The sequence below is a fragment of the Mustela lutreola genome, chromosome 13 (genome assembly GCF_030435805.1).
Source record: "Mustela lutreola isolate mMusLut2 chromosome 13, mMusLut2.pri, whole genome shotgun sequence".
NCBI classification, from domain to species: domain Eukaryota; kingdom Metazoa; phylum Chordata; class Mammalia; order Carnivora; family Mustelidae; genus Mustela; species Mustela lutreola.
Window position 1 is genome coordinate 23,468,467 of NC_081302.1, and position 25,265 is coordinate 23,493,731.

The window sequence follows — 25,265 nt, forward strand, 5'->3', positions numbered from 1 at the left end:
ACTGTTGTTGTTTTTTTTCCAAAATAAACAATAAACAATCCAAACCACTGGAGTCACTAGTAAAGAGCTTTCCAGTTTTTAAAAACTTTTGATATTTATTTCTGATATGCATAGTTTTATATCCTACCCTTAGGGAAGCTTTTTTTCAATTGTTTTCTTAAAGATCAAGCTTCTGTTAGTTTTGCTTTGCTCTTGAGCAAGGTACTTTCTCTCTTGCCCAGTCTTGTTCTGGAGTCTTATTTTGTCTTTGAGTGTCGGAATAACACAACTTCCTGTTTTATAATCTTCTGACTCACCAGGAGAGAAGAATGAGTTTTGAATCTCATGTCTTGAAACATTACTGTACAAATGTATATTTTAAAAATTAGCTTAACTTTAAACATCTTTAAAATTTTTTTTAATATTTTATTTATTTATTTGACAAAGAGAGATCACAGTAGACAGAGAGGCAGGCAGAGAGAGAGAGGGAAGCAGGCTCCCTGCTGAGCAGAGAGCCGGATGATGGACTCAATCCCAAGACCCTGAGATCATGACCTGAGCCGAAGGCAGTGGCCTAACCCACTGAGCCACCCCCGTGCCCCAAACATCTTTAAAATTTTAATCTGCATCTTTTTTATGTTTATTCATTTTATTTATGTATTTAAGAAACACTAATATATCACTTAGTATATTCCAGGCACTTAATCTGCATTGTTTAAGACAGTTTTGGGGTGTTTTTTTTTAGGCTGGAATGAAAAGAAAATCTTACATGATGAAAATGATTATAATGATGTTATTTTTACCTATGGCATGTAAGGCACAAGTAAAAGATGTAACTCCAGTTGTAGAAGCACCGAAATAAATATTGAGATTTTACTAACAACAAAGATTTTATTTAGAGATTTTATAGAGCTAAATAATTCCCAAGCTGAAAGTATAATCTCCTTTCCTCATTTCTCTGGCAATCTTTTCTCTCCAATTGTGTTTCTTGGTTTAGTAATTTGTGCCTATCTCTTTATCCACTTAAAAATGTGTATCTAAATCAAAGTGGTTTATTGGACACATGGTTTAGAGATACAAGATATTCATCACAGGGAGAGAAAACAAGTTTAAAATTTATGTAATTCATGATGTGTTTTCAGTGATTTCACTTGAAAAAAAATAGCTCTCTCTCCCTCTCTTTCACTTCCCCCTCTCTTTCATCCTGTCCTCCCACACAAACATCCTGCCCATCTCCACGAGGCAGACACATTAAGACTCTCTTGGTCTCTGCCCATTATAATTTTTTTTAAGATTTTATTTATCCATTGGAAAGACAGTAGTAGTAGACACAAGTAGGCAGAGACGCAGGCAGAGGGAGAGGAAGGGAAGCAGGCTCCCCGCTGAGCAGAGAGCCCGATGGGGGACTCCATCCCAGGACCTTGGGATCATGATCTGAACCGAAGGCAGAGGCTTTAACCCATTGAGCCACCCAGGCGCCCCTGCCCATTATAATTTTTAAAGACTAGGGTTCTTAACCCTATAATTTTTCTATTATTATCTCGTACCCTCTCCCTCCCTACCGGAAAGAAGGAGGGCTATAGTATGAAGGATATAAACACATGAACTATCATTTGATAACTTTACCTTTCAGATTTAACTTCAGAGTCAATGGTCTTCTTAATAATGGGAGGAAAGGAATCAAATTCCTTAGGAAGGACATAAACACTTGAAAAGCGAATTGGGAGAAGCAAAATGATCCTGGAGTATGGTATTCTGTAACACCATTAGCCTCAGGAGGAACTAAACATGGAAAACAATTGAAGAGAAAAGTAGTCATTCTGAAATACTTGATTAAGTACAAAGTCTAACTTGTTAAAAACAAAACAAGTCTCTTTATTGCATTGTAAAGGAAAGGGTTGTTTAATACCATCGCCTGAGTACACTCAGAATTTAAGCAAGAAAATAGAAGGTTTGATTTCTATACCTGAATCTCACCCTTTAACTCTCCTAAACTTGAAATTAGGCATTTGTTGTTTCCATGGTCATCAGAGCTAAACATTCCTTTTCCCTGGTTAAAACGTTATTTTTTACAGAAAAGGTAATTTGAAAGAAATTTCCAATCCGAAGAATCCAAAATTATATAAAATAATAAACAATAAATAAATAATAAATTTGAGAGGATTTAATATAACATGATGTGATCATATTATAAATATATTATATTATATTATATTATATTATATTATATTATAACATTTGAACCCAAAATGTGTTTGGTATCTATAGAAAGGTGAAATTTTAGAAACACAAACAAATTATATTGAAATTTTCTACCACAACGTTTGAAACACAGTATGTAATGAACAAAATTTAGTTAACTTCATTATAGCATTGAGCCCTTTAAGCAATCATGTAAAGTGGATTGTAATGATGTCAATATATGAAAGAGGAAAAGTGGATGAAAGATGGTAAGAAGCAGGTCTAACACTATTGCATTCATGGATGGCAAGCCTAATATTCAAACCCAAATCTCCCTTACTCCAAATTCCATGTATCTTTTCCCCCACATGGCACCATTCTGAGAAATAAATTAGTAAACATACGGGTAACACAAGTCATGGCAAAATTATTTTTCATCAGGGAATATAAAGGACAGAGTTATAGTGAAGAGATCAGTGAATGGCCTCCTTAAGGGTCCACAGTACCATGAAGAGATAGGGCAGGTGTATTTTCCAGAAGGAAGAGAGAATGAGCAAAGTAAGAGATAAGTTGTCACGAGGCAAATGTCACAAACTAGCTCCTCCAATACCATCAACATTTTCTGTTGAAAAGGCAAAGGTGAGTTTATGCTTCAGCAGTGAAGGAAAGCACTCTCTTGCCTTAGTGCTGTCCCAGGTCAGAATTAGGATATTTATGAAATATGGATGTCAGATTTGACGTATGGTTTTCAAGACTTACTTAGTATTGGGGAAAGATTATGATATAATAGTCTGAGATTGAGAGAAACAGTGAGGGTATGCTTTCAAGCAAGGATTCCATGAAGTGTTGGCCAATCTGTCCTTTTGAAAGTTTCCTTTCAACATTTCATGCTTTTTTTTTTTTTAAGATTTTATTTATTTTATTTGACAGACAGAGATTACAAATAGGCAGAGAGGCAGGCAGAGAGAGAGGGGAGGAAGCAGGCTCCCTGCTGAGCAAAGAGCCCGATGCGGGGCTCGATCCCAGGACCCTGGGATCATGACCTGAGCCGAAGGCACAGGCTTTAACCCACTGAGCCACCCAGGCACCCCTAACATTTCATGCTTTTTTGGCAAGTTCCTGAGGAAAAATGTCCTCCTCCTGAACACACACACACACACACACACACACACACACACACACACACACAGTGACCCTTGATATAGATGATTTCAGTTCTCATAAACAGCTTGGTTTGCCCCAGCACGGAGAACTAAACAATCTAGTATCTTCAACATTTCAGGCACAGTCCCTCCTCCAGCTGACTGATGTCTACTTGTTTCCATATTTCTATAGGTTAGGAGATAGAATCTTGTTCTCTGCTGCATACTGATTTCCCCTCTCCAGCATCAGTATTCCCCAGCCAATTATAATTTTATTTGGGTCAAAAAACTCTTCCCTCCCTCCTCTTTCTTTCTCTTTCTTTATTTCCTTCTTTCCTTCTTTTTCTTTCTTTCCTTCTCTCTCTCTCACACCCCACTCCTTTTCTCAATCTTGGATTTTTTTTTTTCTTCCTTAGTAAGATAGAAAGAGAGCATTTGCTTTGTGATACCTTCTTCCCTATCTGTTTTCTAGGACAGGGTTTGTTTCTTTAAAATATGTTAAATATTCTTAATATTAAATATTTCAATATTAAATATTTTTAATATTAAATATATTTAAATATATTACATATATTAAAAATGTGCTAAGTACCAATCCCTATTCTCTATTTGATACACAGCCAATGAATAAAGACTAGGCTTCAGTATTCAAAGTGTGTAGTAACCTCAGTGGAAAAGGGAATTTTAAAAAAAATCCTGTTTGGGTTGGCATTTAGTTATTCAAGAAAAAATATCCCACAAATATATATGTAAGTAGAAAACACAAATAAATGGAAGGAAGGAAAAAAAGAAGGGAGGGAGGGGTCAAGTCAGAATGCAATTTCTGTTGTGGCGCCTGGGTAGCTCAGTGGGTTGGGCCGCTGCCTTCGGCTCAGGTCATGATCTCAGGGTCCTGGGATCGAGTCCCACATGGGGCTCTCTGCTCAGCGGGGAGCCTGCTTCTTCCTCTCTCTCTGCCTGCCTCTCTGCCTACTTGTGATCTCTGTCAAATAAATAAATGAAATCTTTAAAAAAAAAAAAAAAAGCATGCAATTTCTGCTAATGGAGTAAATTTAACTGAAGTGGCTGCTCAAGAGCACAGACGAGGGTGAGTTCTATAGTTATTTACCCTATTTCCTCATCTCGATCTTCTTGCTTCTCTCCTGGTTTTCCCTACAGTATAGTAGTCTATAGTAATTTGTAATTATCTACTCCAAAACTAATAATAAAAATCAAGTCCCAAATTTGATTTCCTTGACTTCATTTTTTTAAATTAAGCCCTGCCATATTTCATACAGCTGACCATTCTCCCATTGTAACAATTTTCCCTTCTTTTTTGCTACATTGTTCTTTTCTGATTTTTTTTTTTTCATATTCCTGGGCTCTTCCTCATGGATCTTAATAATTTCTCTTCTTCTTTTTTTTTTTTTTTGAGGTTTGTGTGAGAATTCCTAAGCTCAGCTCCTTGTCCTCATTCTCTTTCTTATTAATTTTTTTTAATATAATTTTTTATTTTTTATAAACATATATTTTTATCCCCAGGGGTACAGGTCTGTGAATCACCAGGTTTACACACTTCACAGCACTCACCAAAACACATACCCTCCCCAATGTCCATAATACCACCCCCTTCTCCCAAACCTCTTATTAATTTTTAACGTTAATGTTATTCACCCCATTGCAGAGTGGTTGAAAACACAGACTTGGCATCAGAAAAACTTGGATTGAATTCCAAACTTTTATAGTTAATGTTTTTGAACTTTGAGGAAAGTGACCTGAGCAATCTGGGGGGCTTTTTCTACATCAGTAAAATGGAGCTAATTCGATCTATTTCATAGCATCTCTAGGTTAATATGGTTAGGCATTAACGAGGTACATCAAACTTAATATACATGAAATCAAACATTGTTTAATAATATTAATTTTTCTCCCTCTATTTCTGTTTCAGCCACCAGCATTCTAGTGTTGTAGATTACACAACTGTTTGAACTACTTCTTCCAGGGCCCATCTAATTTAATTTTCATGCACTGTACTGCTTTTATGTCTTTCTTTTATCGTGCACATCTCTTATTCCCTTCCTGCTGTTTTTGCAAAGATACTTAAAACTCAAATTACACGACATAAACTTTAGCAAGATTTTCCCATGCTAAATAACTTTTTTTCTTCAAAAATTACCATTTGAGTCTCCTGAGTAATCTTAATTTAGTGACATTTTTCTTAGTATATAATTTTATATTATAGAGGAATAAGAAAAAGCCTGATGAAATATTTAAGTAAAATATGATAGTATCTGTACAAGTGTGAAGATGTTCTAAAGATGCTCTGAATTTTTTTTCTAACATTCACAATGTAATAAAAGATAAACTAAGAAATTGTTAAGGTAAGATTGATTCTAGAAAATATACCATCTTTAAAATTTTGCATATTAAATCATTTAACCATCATTGACATATTAAAATATTTTTATCTGCCTTTGAAACCATTAACACACAATGTTAATTCACATATATTAAATATGTGAATATAATTTATTCAGATGCATGGATTAATAATAATAGAAATATTATTCACAAATATTAAGAAAATTCAGCATACTACAGAAATGATACCTTAAAAATATAAGCTAATGGGTCTTGTCAAAATACTCTTATTTGTTCTGTGAAGGTATGTGACTAAAGTGAACAATCAGAATTGTGATTTTCAGAAATTTTCATTGAGTGGGAGGCTTAGAACTGTTTCAAGAAACTAAAGAGGGTAAAAATGGCATGCAAAAAAAATTGAGACAGTTTATAAACAGAAAAATCAGAAAGATCTTATTGTCCTATAGGAATAAGATATAATCTCACTTTTCCAGACTCAATAATGACAACATAAATCATAAACAAAAGGAGTAAGCTTCGTGAGAACTTTTAATCAGCAAATGAAAAAGGTTATCATCATATATTTAACTTTTTTTTTTAAGATTTTATTTATTATTTATTTGACAGAGAGAGACACAGCGAGAGAGGAAACACAAACAGGAGGAGTGGGAGAGAGATAAGCAGGTGCCCCGCTGACCAGGCAGCCCAGTGCGGGGCTCGATCCCATGACCCTGGAATCATGACCTGAGCAGGAGGCAGACACTTAACCAACCGAGCCACCCAGCAGCCCCATATATTTAATGTTTAAAGAATGAGTTAGACTATGTTTATGTATTATAAACTAATTTTCATTGGTGTGAAATAAACTGCTATGTCTAGATTTGAGTAACAGTGATTGTCTCTGTTTCACTGTAAGTTCTTTCTTATTTTCCTTGGCAATTTTATAACATATTTTTGTTAATCTAATTAGCTTTACTGCATTAACAAGTTGTTGTTGTTTTTTCTTTTTCTTTTTTTTTTTTTTTTTTTTTTTTTTTTAAAGATTTTATTTATTTATTTGACAGAGAGAAATCACAAGTAGATGGAGAGGCAGGCAGAGAGAGAGAGAGGGAAGCAGGCTCCCTGCTGAGCAGAGAGCCCGATGCGGGCCTCGATCCTAGGACCCTGAGATCATGACCTGAGCCGAAGGCAGCGGCTTAACCCACTGAGCCACCCAGGCGCCCTGTTGTTGTTTTTTCTTAACATAAAGCACATGTTTATAGTTTCAGTGACCTACTTTCCTGAGACTGGCCAGTATTCACTCTAACCCCACTTCTGAGGAAATGCTTAATGATAAGGCTGCATCACAGATAAGTCAGTCCCCCTTGAGTTTAAAAATGAGGATGCAGACAAGAAGCTTCCATCACACTTAGTCATATACATTTCTATTTCTTAATGTACAGGAATCACTGGTTTCTGAGTTTGTACTGGGAAAAAGTAATTTTAACAAATGTCCAATAAAGGAATGTGCTATTTATTTAATTGCGTTCCATGGGTTTCGATTAGTTTGTTAGGAGGTACAGCAAGCAGAAGCCAGAAAGAACGTGTAGAATCTCTGTACTAAAACACACATGGCGTACCAAACACACTAGATCACACAGACAGGGAAGATGTCCCCAAAAGTTCATCAAGTATTCATCCCTCACAGGCTGAAATCTTGTTGTGCTAGGATGAATCATTTAGGGCCCTTACTTTTAAAAACCTCATGATTTAATCAGCGAGACAGATACAGGACAGAAAATGATACGGTGTTATGGCAAGTATAATGATAGTAATTTTTACAGGCAGAAGAGAGCACAGATAAGAAACTTCTAGCTGAACCTGATGGGAAGTGGGAAGAGGTCAAGAAAAGGTTTCTAGATAAAAGAAACTGATACATTTTTTTTAAAAAAAGTTCAAGTAGGTCGACATTTTCCATAGCAATATTGGTAAAAAGATATTGCAAACCAAGGGACGTCATAAGCAAAAAAACAATGAGGTAAGAGAGTCTGTGAGTCTGTAGTACATATGAAAAAATGTGTGTGGTGTTGGGGCATATAAAACATGAGTTAAGGAGGGAACGGAGACTGAGAAGTAGGCAGGAACCACCTGATCAGAGAAAACTTTGCATGTCCTATTAAAGAGCTTTATTTCTATGGAACTGTAAGTTTAGTGCCACTGACGACTTTGAAGCAAGTTAACATAAATGTGGAAGTTGAATTTTAAGCACACTATTCTGGCATTTCAGTGGAAAATAGGTTTGAACAGGACTAAAACAATACCAGGACGTTCTGGAAGTATTTTGAACTAGAAACATAATAACTGTAGAGGTCATAAAAATGGGACAGAGGATGAATGTTTGAAAATTATTTCAGAAGCAGTAACAATGAGATTTGCCTAGGTAATGCAGATGACAAAACCAGGAAGGACTCAGCTTTTATTGGCAACTACCTACATGATAGTGCTAAAAACAAAGATGGTGTAACAGCAGATAAGTAGCCAGAAAATGTATGCGGATGTCATATTGATTTTGAGGGGTGTCAAGTACACTGCAAGGACAGGGACTACTCATGGGGGTGAGGGGAGCTGCTCCTTAAGGGCCTGTCCACAGGACAGGAGGGTTAGTGCTTGCCAGAGCAGAGCTATGTGGTCTGGGACAGGGGTGGCGTAGGCTGGGGGGTCGAATAGGGGAGAGCGGGGGAGTGCAGGAGATCTGCAGGAAGACCTCTGGCTGGAGCTCCGAAACCTGGGCTCAAGTTCTAGCATGGCCAAGAGCTCCTAAGACACCTCAGGTGAGTAATTTAGCTCTCTGAGCCTCAGTGGGCTTACCCGTCCAGTGGGTGGGAAGGGCAGACTGAGTCCTCTTCAGGCTATCCTCCAGCTTGATTTATAAGTTGTGGGGGGAATGGAAATGGGGCTAAGGAATTGAATTTGGTTTTCTTGTGGAAACTTTTTTTTTTTTTTTTTAAGCTACCAAGTGTTAAACTGTTCTTAATGATTATCAACAACACTTCCAGAAGGATTTCTAAGCATTTGACATCTATGAATTTATTTGCTCCTTGCAACAGTCTCTGTTATATACAGGTAAAAATGGTGAATAATTACTTGGATATTGAATATGGAGTTCGGGAGATGAGTCTGTGCTAGTGATGCAGCTTAGACCTGTTTCAGGACTAATGAATAAAAAGGCCCAAAGAACCAAGGATATGAATCCCAGGGTTTTATTAAATAAGAGGACAGAAAAAGAATCAGGTACAGAAAGTGGAGGAAATTTTTCAGAAAGTTAAAAGAACTAACGATACGAAAATTAACAGAATAGAGAATTTTAAGAACTATACAGTTCTTTAGATGTCAAATATAGGGCAGTCTGTGTTACTGGTCTAAAGGCCCTGGAAGAAGTCTCCTGACAGGAAAATTTCATGGAAAGTAGAATGATATAAGGTGCTGGTTCTTCCTTATTCACGACTACATTTATTGTTCTATGTCAAATAGTAGAGAATCCACATGCTGGAGAATACGGGTTATAATTTTTATTTTTATTTACATTTAGTTAGTTAGTTCATTCAAGCTAAGGTTATCCACAGAAGGATTAGGTAGAAATGAAAGATAAATGTGGAGTTGAAATGATAGAGCCCTGGAGTTAGGGAAATAGACATTAGTTTTGACTTCCACTATAACAAATTTCCACAAACAAAATGATTTATAACAACACAGATTTATTAGCTTGCAGTTCTATGAGTTAGAAGTCCCACATAGCTCTCACTGGGCTAACTTCAATACGTTGGTAAAGTGGCACTCCTGGAGACTTTTGGGGGGAAGTCGGTTTCATTGCCCTAACTTCCAGAAACTGTCCACTTTACTTGGTTTATGGCTCCCTCCCTCCAACTTCAAAGCCAAGAACACGGCATCTCTTTGACCATTCCTTCTATAGTCACCTCAATCTGCCTCTCTCTTCCATTTTAAGGATCCTTGTGATTACACTGGATTTACCCAGTTAATGCAGAATAATCTTCTTTCATGGTCCTTAACTTACTTGATCAACGAAGTCCCTTTTAACATTACCATTTACTGCTTCCAGTAATTAGAACATGGACATCATTAGGGGAAGACATCACTCATATTCTGCTTAGCATTCCCTTACAATCATACAAGGTTTATGTGTGTGTCATGTGTATGCACATACATGATTCATATTATTTGTGGTACTTATGTTCTATAAAGACACTGAGAATTCTGAATTAGATAATACACAACCATAGCTATTTGGAGAAATACAGACTTAGGTTCCAGTGAGCCACATACATTTGAGTTGACTGATCAATAAATAACATTGTTTTATGTGTATTTATTTAAACATATCTTGTTTGGGGTGCCTGGTTGTCTCAGGCGATTAAGCGTTGAACTCTTGATTTCAGCTCAGGTCATGATCTCAGGGTTGTGAGACGGAGCCCAGAGGCGGATTCAACTGGGCATGGAGCTTATTTAAGATTATCTCTCTCTTCCTCTCCCTCTACTCCTCCCCATTCCACAGGAGTGTGCTTTCTACACACCCACCAAAAACAAAAACAAAAGAAAAAAACTTGTTTAATATATGTTGTTGATTCATTAACATTGAGCTCACAGCCAATAGCACTATAACTCATGTCCGAACAAAGCTTATGTAATACAAATATTTTCTCTGTAAAGCACATCACCGCCTTCGTGCTCTGAGGAATAGGAAAAAACACTTTATCTCTATATTTAGATATTGTTTTAAACAGTGACATCAAGGAAAAGCAAAAAAGTGAAAAATGTGCAGTAAAATAAAAGGACACTTGTTTACAATATGAGAGCTAAAACAAAAAGGCAGAGCCATGCTTTCTTAGACTTCAACTAGCAATATGAGTATCCGGCAACTCGATTTTTTCACTGTTCTGTGAATGTTCATGTCCACGAATGACCACAAAAATGCCACAAGTATTGATTTTCTGATTAAAAATGCATTTTAGTGAGTGGGCAAGTTTGCAAATACAGAATTCATGAATAATTACAATAATAATGATTGACTATATCCACATATATATACATATATATACACACATATATGAAATTATTTACAAAAGATAAAGTGCAAAGTAATTCATATATTAAATAGTTTAGAGAAATATGTTAGTATCTTAAAATCTCTTTTGACTTAAATTATCAAGATTTATGATGCTGATATCACACTTTTCACTTTACAAAAACTTCCTGAATCTCTTATCTCTTCCCAACATCATTTCTAATTTCACTAAAAAATAAAATTATGAAGTAGTAAAATCAATAAACTGCAAATGGTAACATTAAAAATAGACAAAGACAGTTGTCCTGCAGTCACATAAAATTACATGCTTGAAAAAATGGGAGGAACTGGATTCCATTACAACAGCACAAAAGAGTATTGAATTGCTCCATTGTTTTAATTTAGGTAGATTCATGAGAAAAAGGCTGGGAGCCAGGAGAGAAACACAGAAACAAACATAATTATTTTTAAAAGGATGAAAACATATTTTATGCTTACATCAATTTACAAACAAGGAAAATTACACTGTGGTCCTCAGGAGGATGAAATGAGCCAAGCACTTAGAAAATACCACCCATGCATCTGAAGACCATATGGAAATATGGAAAAGAAATGCTTCATGTGCCTTCTAAATTAAAACTAGGCAGTAACCAACCAAATTAAATCTTATTGAAATTACAAATGCAGCTCCCTAGTTTTATTTTTCTAATAGAGTCAACATGGGCTGGCATGTACCATGAGTAAAAGATGCCGGAGGATACATGTGTGTTTTTGCGTGTTTTGTGTGCCAGTATCTGTGTCTCTGTGTGAATCTAAATCTGTGTGTATGTAGACATGAAACTTAGCACTTAGTGACAATTTATTTCTTGACATCTAAAAGCCAGAAACAAAGAACTGAAAATGCCCCATCTCTATACTGAGCTGCAGACTTCATCATCCACACGTGAAAAGCAGCGCTCTTAACTATATCCCAGTAAAGTCTCCAAACTTGCCCCCAGTCCTATTCTCTCTCACATGAGAAAATCATCTGCATCAAATTGTTGGAACCAAAAAACTAAGAATCATTTTTTATTGCTGTTTTTATTTTTTTAAAAGATTTTATTTATTTATTTAACAGAGAGAGAGGTGTCACAAGAAGCGGGCAGGCGGGGGCGGGGGGAAGCAGGCTCCCTGCTGAGCAGAGAGCCTGATGTGGGACTGGATCCCGTGACCCTGAGATTATGACCTGAGCCGAAGGCAGAGGCTTAACCCACTGAGCCACCCATTTATCCCTCCCTATTGCTGCTTTTATTTTATCACCCATATCCAAGCCATCATCAGATCTTAATTCTAACTTTATTTAAAAAAAATCTATTTATTTGATGGTGGAGAGGCAAAGGGGAAGGAAAGAAAGTCTTAAGCAGACTCTGTGCCGAGGGTGGATCCCCAAGTGGGGTTTGATCTCACAAACCTGAGATCACAACCTAAGCAGAAACCAGGGGTCTAGCACTTAACCAACTGCAGCACCACTCAAGTACCCCTCAATTCTAACTTGATCTACTCAGTTCTCCCCATCTTTATCTCTACCACCTTATTTCCAGGTCTTTTTTTTTACTGTGTTGATTCAATAGCCTCCTCACTTGGTTTCTCAGGTTTTATTTGTCTCTATAGATTCAATTCAGGAAAGCAGATAATTTTTTTTTTTTTAATTTTCAAAATGAGATTCGTGTCACCGTACTTACTGCTTGATACCCTGGTTACTTTCTGTTTATAATCTAAATTACTAAATAGTTGATGAGTTTCACATAATCTGGCTCTTGCTGATTTACAGTATCATCTGATACCAGCTCCTCGACACTTGCCTCATATACTACAAATCATCATGGCCTTATTTTAACTTCCCAATCACTAAACTCAATCCTGTGTTGGGACTTCTGTCCTAGTCTCTTTGTAAAGTCTGACAACTTCAGATCACCTCACTTTCTATGTATTTTATGTTTTCCTAACACTTAAGGTATTTTAAGTGACATCCATTATCTATTTACAAACTCCTTTCTCTTTTCCATGTTCAATTGAATATAAACTTTAGAAAATGGGGAATCATTTGTCCTTTACTATGCTCTGGGGCATAGCCTAGTCCCTGGCATCTAGGAAGGTTTCACTAAATATTTGTTGAATTCATGTGAAACTATTGTAATAAAACAACAAAATATCATATTTAATATTACTTACAAAGAATTAAGAAGCAGTAAAACTATTAATTCCATAAGGCCAAGTGATGGTGGTTTGCTGTGTATAGTGTCATTCATTCAATTGTTTATTTAAATTCTCTTTAAAATATCCTTTAAAGATTTTACTTATTTATTTGAGAAAGAAAGATAGTGAGAGAGTTTGAGAAGAGGAAGGGCCAGAGAGAGAAGCAAACTCCCTCCTGAGCAGAAAGCCCAGTGTGGGGCTTGATCCTGGAACTCCAGGATCATGACCTGGGCTGAAGGCAGACACTTAACTGAGTGACCCAGGTGCCCCACATTGTTTCTCAGTGTTAGAGGAATTGCAAATAATGTTTATCATAGATATCTCTCTGCAACAAATGATATGAATTCACCCAATTTTGATTAGGACTAGTAATTTTGCTGGACATTGATAATATGAAAATATAAACATTTTCAAAATTGCTCTTTGTGTGACTGGTTCACAGAAGAAATGTTAGTCAAGAAGAAATTCACACCAAATTTGAATACAACTATTTTCAATTTTATGTAAAAATTCAAAGTAATTGTAAATGTATTCCTTTTATACTTCTGAGATACTCATTTTAAAGTATAAATGGACTACAAATGGAAAGGAATCCAAAGGGAATATAAATTATAGGAAAAAAAACCAAAATGCCTCTTAAAAGCAAATATAAAGGGTAGGGAAGACAAAAAATGAGCACTTAAACCAGTAAATAGAATATTTTAACAAATTTCAGATACCTAAGAAGTACGGAAGTAGCTCAATTATGGACAAGTCACAACCCTGGGTATATTTAGAGGGAAGTGCACAGAAGACAAAAAGTGATCTATGGGTTTGTGATCATGACTTCCAAGAAGTAGGTGTTGCCAAGGACAAGTAGAAATACCGAAGTTCAAAAGGTGAGGAGATTGTTTAAAAACAACAGCTTGCAAAGGCATGATCATAAATGAAAAAAAATATATATAGCTGGATTTCATCAAAGACATTCTTCAGCTACTGATTCAGAGAATATTTTGGCAAATCACATTTATGATAATGGGCTTATTATATCTTAGGCAGGATATGTAAAGGCCTCTCAAAATAATTATGTTCAGTGAAGAATCCAGATAACAGAGAGAGAGAGAGAACAAATCATGTAACTCCAATATATGTAGATTTCTAGACAATTCATGTCAATTTTATGGACATGATGGAAAACAATTGTTGGTTGCTTTTGTAGTGAGGAAAAGGTGGGGTTACACAGACTGTCATAAGGTACCTTTTGCACAAAACGTTTAGAAGTGAGAAATATGTTCATTATCTTGATTGTGGCAGTGTCTTCACAGGTGTATGCATGTGTAAAGACTTACCAACTCACACATATTAATTTAAATACATGTGTCATGTCAAATATATATCCCATTAAAGCTATTAAAAACAAAATAAGACAAAAAGCTAAAACAAAATAAAGCCTTTCTAGTCCATGCGTGCCAAAGAGCGGTCAGTTATTTATTCCCAAGACCAATTTCATATCATATTTGTCTAGAGAACATAGATGAAATTTTCAGGAAAAAAAAAATGAATTCTCCTCTGAATGACTGTGCCACATACTAAAATAGAGACCTCTGTCATGGCTAAATCCCTGGCTTTCTCTGAAAAAGCCTATAGTCAAATTTACCACTGATAAAGCAATTTTACCTACTAGGAGATGAAACCTATTTAAGATATAGGCATTATGTGTCCTAAGCAATATTATACATCTAAGTCAATAATGAAGCACCAAATGTTTGCAGGGAACCAACAACATTGTAAAAAATAAATATGGAAAACAGAAGAACTAGGAGAATACCAAGCTAATTATAATACTAGGACAAACTAGAACATAATCAAAACAACACAATTAAAAAAAAAAAAAACCCTAATTAATATATCCAGAGAAATTTGTGAATAAATTTTAACTACTAAACAAAGGAAAATACTATAGAAATGGAATAATCAAGGATCAACACTGAACTCTTAAATACTAAAGCATTATGTTGAAATATTGTTGAAATACAATGGCAGCAACAAAAAGACTAAATACAGTGAAAATCAAGAAACCTCCAAGATTATGGAACAAAGAAAGAAAAAATTAGGAGGGAACATATAGGTAGTTCTAGGATTTGTAAAAAAACCAAGTCTAAGAGGGAAGGAAAAGTGTGTAACATAGAAAATAATGAAAGAAAGAATGGCCAGTAATCTTCTAGAATAGGAGAAAAATTGAGTCTGCAAAAAAGGGTTCAGTGACAAGAACTGATGAAAAATTACTTACATAGAACTATTGTTTGAATGCTTCTACAAATGGAAAAACACAAAAGAGTAAGAATCAGACTGATATTGACTACATATCAGCATAGAGACAATGCAAGATACAATGGAATACTTCCTTGGACATTCTAAAGAAAACGATTTAGAACAAAGATTGCAATAAGTTTTATTGTGTGCATTCACAATAAAAATTATTCGGATGGGTATGTTTCAGAATGTTTACCACCTATAGACTTCTTTAAGAATTTCCTTAGGATATCTCAGAAAAATGGAGAAGAGAAGGTAGGAGATCTGGAAAAAACATTACCTAATCCAGAAGAGTAACAAACAAATGGAAATCTAGCCATAGTGGATGGAATTGAGGGAAGGATTTTTTCCAGGAAAAAAAAAAAAATAATAATGGATGAAAGTGTAGGAAAAAGTGAGATGCAAGATATAGCGTAATAAATGGCATTGGAAAACACAAGGAATAAAAAAAAATAAAATGAAAGAAAATCTCAGTATTTAAGGTAATGAATGGCTCTAAGACTATTAATTACCTATTGGTGCTCAGTATAAACCAAGAGATCCTACATTAGACTTACAGGGAGGGACAATAATAAGACACAAAACCAAACTTGGTATTAAAAAAACATGGTAATGATAACCTGAGGACAATTTATTGGTATTTTTTTTACCTTTAAATGTGTTTAACATATACACAAAATACAGGAGGTTTTGTTATGATTGAAGAATATAGTTGTTAATAACACTAGTTAAATTTCAGTAATTGTAAAAATCAAAGGTAGAGCTGAAAGAAGGTGGGCATGGAATGGGAAGGAAGGTTGAAAAATATAAAGCGATGGGAAAATGAATTGAATTCTAAGTGTATTATGTCAGGTTAGAAAGGCAATCAATGAAAAATCCCAAAGTGATATAAATATCCGATGCTGGGAAAAGAAGAGGTGGCAAAGAGGATGGAACAATCTATTTAGACCCATGCATTTTATATTGGTTGATCAAAAATGTCTTTATTTGTTAATCCAAGAATAGAACAATAAGCATGTCTACAGTAATAAGGCTAAATATTAAAAAAAAAAGGAAAAAAACTCTCTAGAAATAAAAATATCAAAAAACAAAAAATTACATCTAGGAGAGGGACCAAGGATGGAGAAGAAAACAGGAGACAACTGCTACTCAGTATGCGGGTTTCTATGATTTTAATTTGATACTGAGTTCCTCCATTACTCTGTTAAATAAAACAATGGTTTAAAAATCAAGTAATATTAAAAATTCTATTTTTAAATTTCAATGGGTGACTGTTTCAGTCATATTTATGTCATAACCAGCCACAGAGCTTTACACAATTCCGCTTGATTATTTTTTTCCTGTCCAGTCATTAATGGCAGCCTGCAGTATTAGCTAATTTCCGGAATTAGTAGTCAAGGCTCCACAGAAGGCAACTAGTCACACACACCCCTCCCTGCCACCTTGCTTCATTCCTCTCCCTGCAAACCCTTTCATGGATTTGAACCTCTTTTTTTTTTTTTTTCTATAGTTTCCTCCAGAACTGACAGGGTTCACTGCCAATTAGCATTTCAATCTTCAACTTTTGAAGGTCAAACAGTAGCAGAAACAATAATGGTAAAAAAAATCTGTGCTGTCCTGAAAAAAGTTATGGTAATATTTTATCTGTTTATTTGTTCTGGGTTTTATATTTTCCCAAGAAGTTTCCAAAGCTATATTTTACATTTTTTCAATAGTTTCCAGCAAAACTTAAGAGATTTTATAGCAAAATAAATGTACTAGGGATCACACGGAAAGAAGTAACTTACAAGAAATTTTTAAAATCTTTCTCAATGCGGAAAACCTCAAAAAAATCAATGTATCAAAACAGCAAGTTCTAACTTATTTGCGTTTTCTTGTTGACTAGTATCACATGTCTTCTGGGAATTTTACAAGTCAGAAGTTCAGGAAAGACCGCAACCCTAAAATGCAACCATGGCTTCTCATCCAAATCCAAACACCAAACACTGGTATTTAATTTCCTCCGTCTACCAGCCTCATTGCAGCTACCTGACCTCGTTTTTTCTTTCTTTCTTTTTTTTTTTAATTTCATTTTATTCAGTAAGCATTTATTTATACCTTAGTTCAACTTCACTGTTCCCAAGGCTTTTAACAGAGTGGTTTGTTCTTAAGTAAACATGGAGTGAATTATTTTCCATTAGTTAAACTCACAGGAATATTCTAAATGTTTTGTCAGCCAAAGAGAGCTCATCCATGCTAACTATGTTAAAGAGACTTAAATTAGCTCCTGAGGTGACCTTGGAGCCCAAATGAACAGAATTTTAAAATTCTAGCCCCTCTGCTCTCCATAAAATACTGCTGATCTACCACAGAAGTCATAAAAATATTTAGGAGATAATCTTACAAGGAAATTTTCATATTTTTTATTGTTATATAGCATTGTTAAATAGGCATTTACAATTTTGTTAAGTAATTTATAAATACATTTATGTAACAAATGATTTGTTATATTGTTTTGTTAATATGTACATATTTTAGACCAATCTCAAATGCCTTCAAGAGCCATGCAAAATGAATATCAATCTGTGAAGTAACCCTTTATATGCTATACTTCATCATATCTAAGGCTCCCTGCTATAAGACAACCATTATTTATATTATATTAAGGGAAAGACATGCTACTGATTAAACTATGATGAAATACTTATACATTGTGGTGCCTGAGTGGCTAAGTTTGTTAAGTGGCTGTCTTCAGCTGTCTTCATGATCACAGGGTCCTGAAATCGAGACCTGCATCAGGCTTCTTGCTTAGCAGGGAGCCTGTTTCTCTCTCTTCTCCCACTTATGCTCTCTCTTGTTATCTCTGCCTATCTCTCTCTCTCAAATAAATAAATAAGTCTTTGAAAAAATAAAATACACATTATTTAGAATACTTACCTTATATTTATTCTTTAAAAAATGGTTAAGCCAAATTTAAACATATTTCTATCAAATACCTTATTCATATGTAAAAATAAAATATTAATAAATAATAAATACTAAATACAGATTCTTACATCTTCCCATTTAGGGTCTCAATCTTTTCTCAGCTTAGAGTCACCATATCTGTAGTTTATTACACAGTATCATCAGCTGTATATTAAGAATATTGGTAATGGAGCTTATTTTAAAATGGTGCTCTACACTAGTCTCTGAGGCTTTCATCCAAGCAACTGCCTCCTATTCTGCAAATCTTGACACCATCACATCCTTGATTTTTTTTAGAAATTCTAAGCAAGTTTTCATATAACAACCTGGCTTCCATTATTTCTTCAAGTATGCTTGAATAGTTTTGTTGACTGAAACATCAAGGATTTTCGATTGTCCTGTCAGGCTACTTATGATTCCAACCAGTAGCGGCAGCCATGCAAAATGGCTGCTGCCCGACAGAATTTGAATAATGGCATCAGTCTTAAGACCCTCAGAAACCTCATAATGTGACAGACTGTCCATATTAGAAGCAAAACAATGTGTTAAATAAATAGTTTAAGGTTTGTTGAAAACTAGATAGTATATTCAGAATTAAAAGACATATAAATTGAAATCTTCTATAATTGTTAAGATCAAGACAGTCATACAGAGTAAATGAGATCCAAATTCAAATAATAGGCTTCAAGTTCACAATCACTTCTTTAGAGTGAAAATATCAAGAAAATAAAAAAGCAATACTATTTTGCGTAGATTATCTACATCTTTACAACCTTACACATACTAGGTTATTGACTTACATTATTTTCCCATTCTTTTCTAATATTAATACTCTTTTTTAGGTTAAAAAATAAGAAGAATCAATGAAACAAGATGGGGTTGGGAGGGAGACAAACCATAAGTGACTCTTAATCTCACAAAACAAACTGAGGGTTTTGGGGGGGAGGGGGTTTGGGAGAAGGGGGTGGGATTATGGACATTGGGGAGGGTATGTGCTTTGGTGAGTGCTGTGAAGTGTGTAAACCTGGTGATTCACAGACCTGTACCCCTGGGGATAAAAATATATGTTTATAAAAAATAAAAAATTAAAAAAAAAAGAAATGCAAATTAAAAACATAATGTCATACTACTATACATCTATTACAATGTCTAAAGTTTAAGAGACTGTCTATACCAAGTATTTGGGCAATATGGGAAAGCTGGAACTCTCCCACTACTGATGAGAGCGTAAACTAAACTAGTACAACTACTTCACAAAACTGTATGAAAGTTTCTCAAGTTAAACATACGGCTACCATATAACCCAGCAATTCCAGTCCTAGATACTTACCTAGAAGAAATAAAATCATATGTATATAAAAAAAATAAAAATAAAACCACAAATCAGCCTGTTTTAATTCATGAATAACTTCACATTAAAAAACTAAAAACAAAAATATTAGTTCATGCATATTTTTAAATGAGTTTGTTTACCCCAGTATTTTAACATCTAAAGTATATTTAGCAAAAAAAAAAAAAAAAAAAAAAAAAAAAAATATATATATATATATATATATATATATATATATATATATATTTGGCACATACATGCAAAGTATAACATATTAGTTATCTATGGCTGTATTATAAATTATCCCAAAAGGTAGAATCTTAAACCAATGAAATTATTTCTCAATTTCTGTGGATGAGGGATCCACTTACACTTTAGTTGGATGGCTTTGGTCCAAGATATCTCCTTAAGTTGTTCACAACATCAATTGATCCTATGTGCTCATCTAAAGAAAGGTTCAGCTTGTGTGGTTATGGCATGGCTTGCTATGTGAGCTACCTCTGTGCAGGGCTACCTCAGGACATGCCAACTGACTTCTTTCAGATCACGTGGTCTAGAAGAGAGCAAGAGACAGCATCCAAGGCCAAAGCCACAGTCATTTTGTAACATAATCTTAGAGATGACATCCAGTAATTCCTGCCATATTCTTCTTGTGAATATTGGGATAAACGGGTCATTGGAGACACCTCAGATGCTACCTACCACATCCAGCTATACATGGTGCTTGAGGAAAAGATGGACAATTAAATTTCATCATCATCCTTTTGTTATTTATTTACTCCATAAATACTTAATGAGTTGAATGAGTTGCTGCTAAGAGCCAGTCATTATACTTGCTGCTTGGATTGCAATGCTTTAAACAAAAAAGAACAATTGGAAACCAATAAAGTCTTCATAGACTATTTTGAAAGAGGAGTATATGTTACGAAGCTGGAGAAGTCCAGGTTGAGGAAATAATAGCAAAGTCACAGATGAATGAAACGGTATGGCTAATGTTGGCAATTGTAAGTAGTTGGCATTACATGGGAAAGATTTTGAAAAATGAAAAGAATCCTATGATAAAGGATCTTATGTAATAGTTGAAAGGATTTGTCAATTACCATTTAAGATGCTGGAAACCTCTCCAACAGAGATTAACATGGTCATGATAAAGTGCTGGAAATACTTTATGGTCATGACATCAAAGATTAATTTTAGGAATGCTGTAGCTAGGAAAATTATTTATATAAGATTCCTAGTTGAAGTAGGGTATGATTAAATTAGTACTAGAGGTACATTCTGAGAAGGACATTTTCAAGAATTATTTAGGAGGTATAATTAATGAGATATAATCCTCAGTTGAATATGGTAGAGAGATAGCGGACACTATCAACACTGAAATTAATTCAGGTTATTACTGGCTTTGGTGAAAAGTGGCATCGTTTAAAATTATAAGAAATGAAATGGAAGAAACATTTTTTGTGGCAATTTAACTAACGTAATCGTGACATATTTAATTTGATGTGCCTGTGGCAATAAAGTATAGTGGAGGAAAGTCTTTAAAGAAAGAAATATATGCATTATAATACTATTGGCGGCTACAACATAAATGTGATAGCTTCTTAACTTCTTAAAGTAGGTACACAAATCTCTCTGCGGGCTTGGATAAAAAGAATATCTCAACACATAAATCTTGTAAAAGTAAAATTTTACTTCAATAGCTGAAAAGATATATTATTAGTAAAGGGATGCGGAGTATACCTAGCCAGGGTTATTCAGTGAGAGGATTACCCTGAGTATCCCTGCATTATCTCAGGAGGGCCTCAGGTGGGTGGCATTGGTATGCTGAAGCCAGGCGCTAAGTGGGTATTACAGAATCTCTTCCACCCCATTTATATCACAAGTGTGTCTATCTTTAAGCCTTACCTCCTCAATCCAGGCTGGGGTAAAATATCTTCTTTTGTCTTATCAGCGTCAATTTGCTACATTGTTCTCGTGTTTTATGATGATAACTAAGTATCATGCATGCATAGATACAATTTAAGTATAAAATTATAATCTGTGTGTGGGAATGGGGTCACAAACAGGAGAAGGTTACATAACTTGGCAAGGTTGTCCAAAGTTTGCCACATTCCAACCACTGGTTGTGGACTTTAGTGGTGGTCTCTTATTCCCTGACCAAACTTACAACCAAGAACAATATGGTGCAGGTAGTAGTTCTTTCGACCTTGTTATAGAAACATGTTATTGCTAACCTAATAAATACTGCAGGGTACAATATCCCATATTCAATAAATGATCACCATACTGCTCTCATCCTTAGACACCACTGGAACTATTTTTGAGCCAATTTCAATTCCAGCTGCCTCGTTATAAGACAGAGATTAAAAAAGCCTTGTACTTTATAGTTATTCCAAAATCCCTGGCTGATTTATGTACACAGAACATAATATATTTCACAGAGTGCATAAATCCTTTACACTTCAAACAGAAAGTTGAGGAGCAAGTGATTTAGTATTACAATTTCATAAATTCTATCAACTAACTTTCTGTTGAAAAGCCATTGGATTTCTTATAATGACGTTACCAGTAATTTCTGTGGTGATGAAAATATTAGAGACCATATTTTTCCATTTCCATTCTCTTATTTCTGGCATCCCTTCTCCAATAAAAGGGAATATTTTATGGGTTATCCTGTCAGTAGTATTACTTTAGTAGGAGAAATTACTGGTATTTAAATTTTATTGTAGTATTAGCATAGATTGTGGCTCTGTAAATTGAGACACCCTCCGATCCATGCCCCCCATTGTGGTGGCTCCTGGAATAGGATTTACTGCTTGTACTCCAGAGAATTATGCATAAGTAACACCATGCTTATGCATCTTCATAGCCATCATTAGAGATACATTATACATTTTCCCCTTTCTAGATTGTTTTAGATGAGTTGGGTATGATGACTCTTTTAGCTAGATACACAGTTAAGACTGGCATGGGCATTATTCCACATTTCAGTTCTTGTTAGGCAAATGATAAGTCCAAGGCTTCCTACTCATTTCTGCCTGGTCCCTCATAGTTATGACTGTAAACTTATTTTCTTGGTTACTGGTAATCATTTTGGTGATGAATCATCTTGCTTATTATTTATTTATAAATCATTATACTCATGATTGTTCAATGTGATTAGTGAGGGTTTGTACAGTCGTAGTCTCTCCATTGCCAGAGAAGTAATTTGGTGTAGTCAAGTTAAGACTTATTGTTTACCTTGAACAATGGCAAAGACAAGAAAGATTCAGCTAGTCTACTCACCAAATTTGTGTTTCCTGTGTCCTATGGGGAACAGTTTCGATGCTATTGCTATATGGAGTTTCCTTGCTGGCTGAGCAGGTTGTCTGGTACTTGCTTCATTTTTGATTAGTAGCACCAAGTGTTTTCCAGCCCACAAGAGAACACGTAGGCACCCTCAGCATGTTAGGCATGAAGCCAGGTACAGTTTCCATCATCTGCATGAGAAAATCTATTTTGGAATTCTAAAAAACAGGTGGGAACTGCCTCTTTGGTGGCTATTTGCATTGAGCATGTTGAGAGATTTGTTCCATTTCTACTCAGAGCCCCTGGCTTCACACTATAGATCCAAAAATGAATCACTTTTTTGATGGATCATTCTACCAAGCCCATTACAAGTTCATAAGCCTTTGTATAGAATTGCCCAAGGTATGTGGTAATGGTAAACCTTGTTGAACACCATCTAGGTGATATCCGGTGCTGCTCACATTGACCAGATGAACAAAGTCAGCTATAGGTAGTGTTAAAACATCTCTACTCCAATTTACGAACAAGTGATATCAACCACTATTGATTTCCCCATCTCAATGCTGTCAGAATGAGTCTTTACCCTGATAGAGATACAATCTGGTAGAATTCAACTTTACTTTGTCAAATCGGTTTTGACCCACTGTTCCTTAGGTTTGAAAATATTGTTTTTAGTTGCGATGAATCATTCATGGGATATATAGGATGAAATAGAGGTTTCAGAAGATGTACTACCTTGTGGTCATTATTACTTAACTTAACTCTTCTTAGTTCTTAGGAACATGGACTCTAAAGCCAGGCTACCTGGGTACCAGTCTTGGCTCCACTGTTTTCCAGATGTACAGAATCCTCAGAAATATGGATCAAAATAGTACCCATCTTAATCACAGGGTTGTAAGGGTTAGAAGTTAATAAAAGCAACATGCATTTTAGAACAGTGTCTGGCAAAGTAAGTAACCCATTAATTAAAATTAACTGGGCAGACACAGTCACCAGGCATCTCCTGCCTGAGGAAATGCTTTGTCCCATCTTCTCATGGAGAAAGGGAGAAACTAAAGCTGGACCAACAAAGCGTTCAGGTTTTTTGTAGATATTTGACTAGAAAAATAAGGATTTCTTCTTTAGGAGACACTCCTCTCACCATATTCTCTCTCATCCATCCAGCTTTATTCTTTCTCAGTAGCATAAATTTAACTAACAGAAGGATCTTGTACATGCTTGGCGTATGCCTGTGGGCTCCAACCTCTCTACACTTGAGTAGTAATTAAATCAATCAAAGTCTTCCTTTGCTATGATTCCAAGTGCTTTCAGAAAGTGCAAGCCGCCTGAAGCAGTGTCTTCCCCTCTGCTTTCAATTAAGTTATCTCTGCCCCCACCTGTCCAGTGAACTGAGAGAAAAGGTAGCATATGTCTTCCAAGAAGCCTTGTCCATTCCTATGTCTTGTGAGTCTTGACTAGTACAGTGTCTCCCCTGGATCTCACTTCCCGTCAGCCTGCAGGGCGATCTGTCACAGGACCCCCTCCTGAGCTGTAATAGGTGGATTCTTGGCCACTCCAGTAGAGAAGGATCTATTTCCTCATTAGCATTTTTTTTTAAAGATTTTACTTATTTATTTGACAGAGAGAGATCACAAGTAGGCAGAGAGGCAGGCAGAGAGAGGGGACAAAACAGACTCCCCACTGAGCAGAGAGCCTGATGTCGACCTCGATCCCAGGACCCTGAGATCATAACCTCAGCTGAAGGCAGAGGCTTAACCCACTGAGCCACCCAGGAGCCCCTCTCATTAGCATTTTAAGACTTACACCAGGTCATTTTTACTAAAACATGTATTTTGTCAAAAATACATGTCCCCAAATACGTGTCCCCAAAAAGTAGAACACAGGGTTGAATGTGGCGTAAACTGAGCACTCATAGATGGGAAAATGTTTGCAATAAACTTAAAGGAAGCCATATCAGAACAGGATGTATAGAGTGAGGGAGGTCAGTGTACTTCTGTTCTCTTCTGCTGGATGCTGTGGTGCTGGGTACTGATGGCTTTAGTCCTTTCCTTTAGTCCAGGGAAGATCCTGCCAGGCTACAGGAGCATCTAGAGAAGGTGCCCGCAAACCTACCACAATGAAATTCCAACAGTATTACTTTATATCGATATGAATGTAGTTATTTAGTAAGCCACTTCACCTGGATTTAACATCTGTACTCTGGTTACAATTTTTATTGCCACACTAGAATCCACCATGTCATAGTGACTATGGGAAATGCACAGTGACCAGGCAGCACGTGAGCACTCAGAGAACAGCTGCGTGACCATGGTCAAAATGGCACAGTACATGCATGGTGTCTAATGACCCTGAAGAGCCAGCCTGGAGTCCTCTCTTCTCTGTCACTTAGTAGCAAAGAGCTGTTGAACAAGTTATTTAATGCTGCTGTACTGTAATTTCCTTCTTGTTAAATGTGGATAATAATATGCCAAGA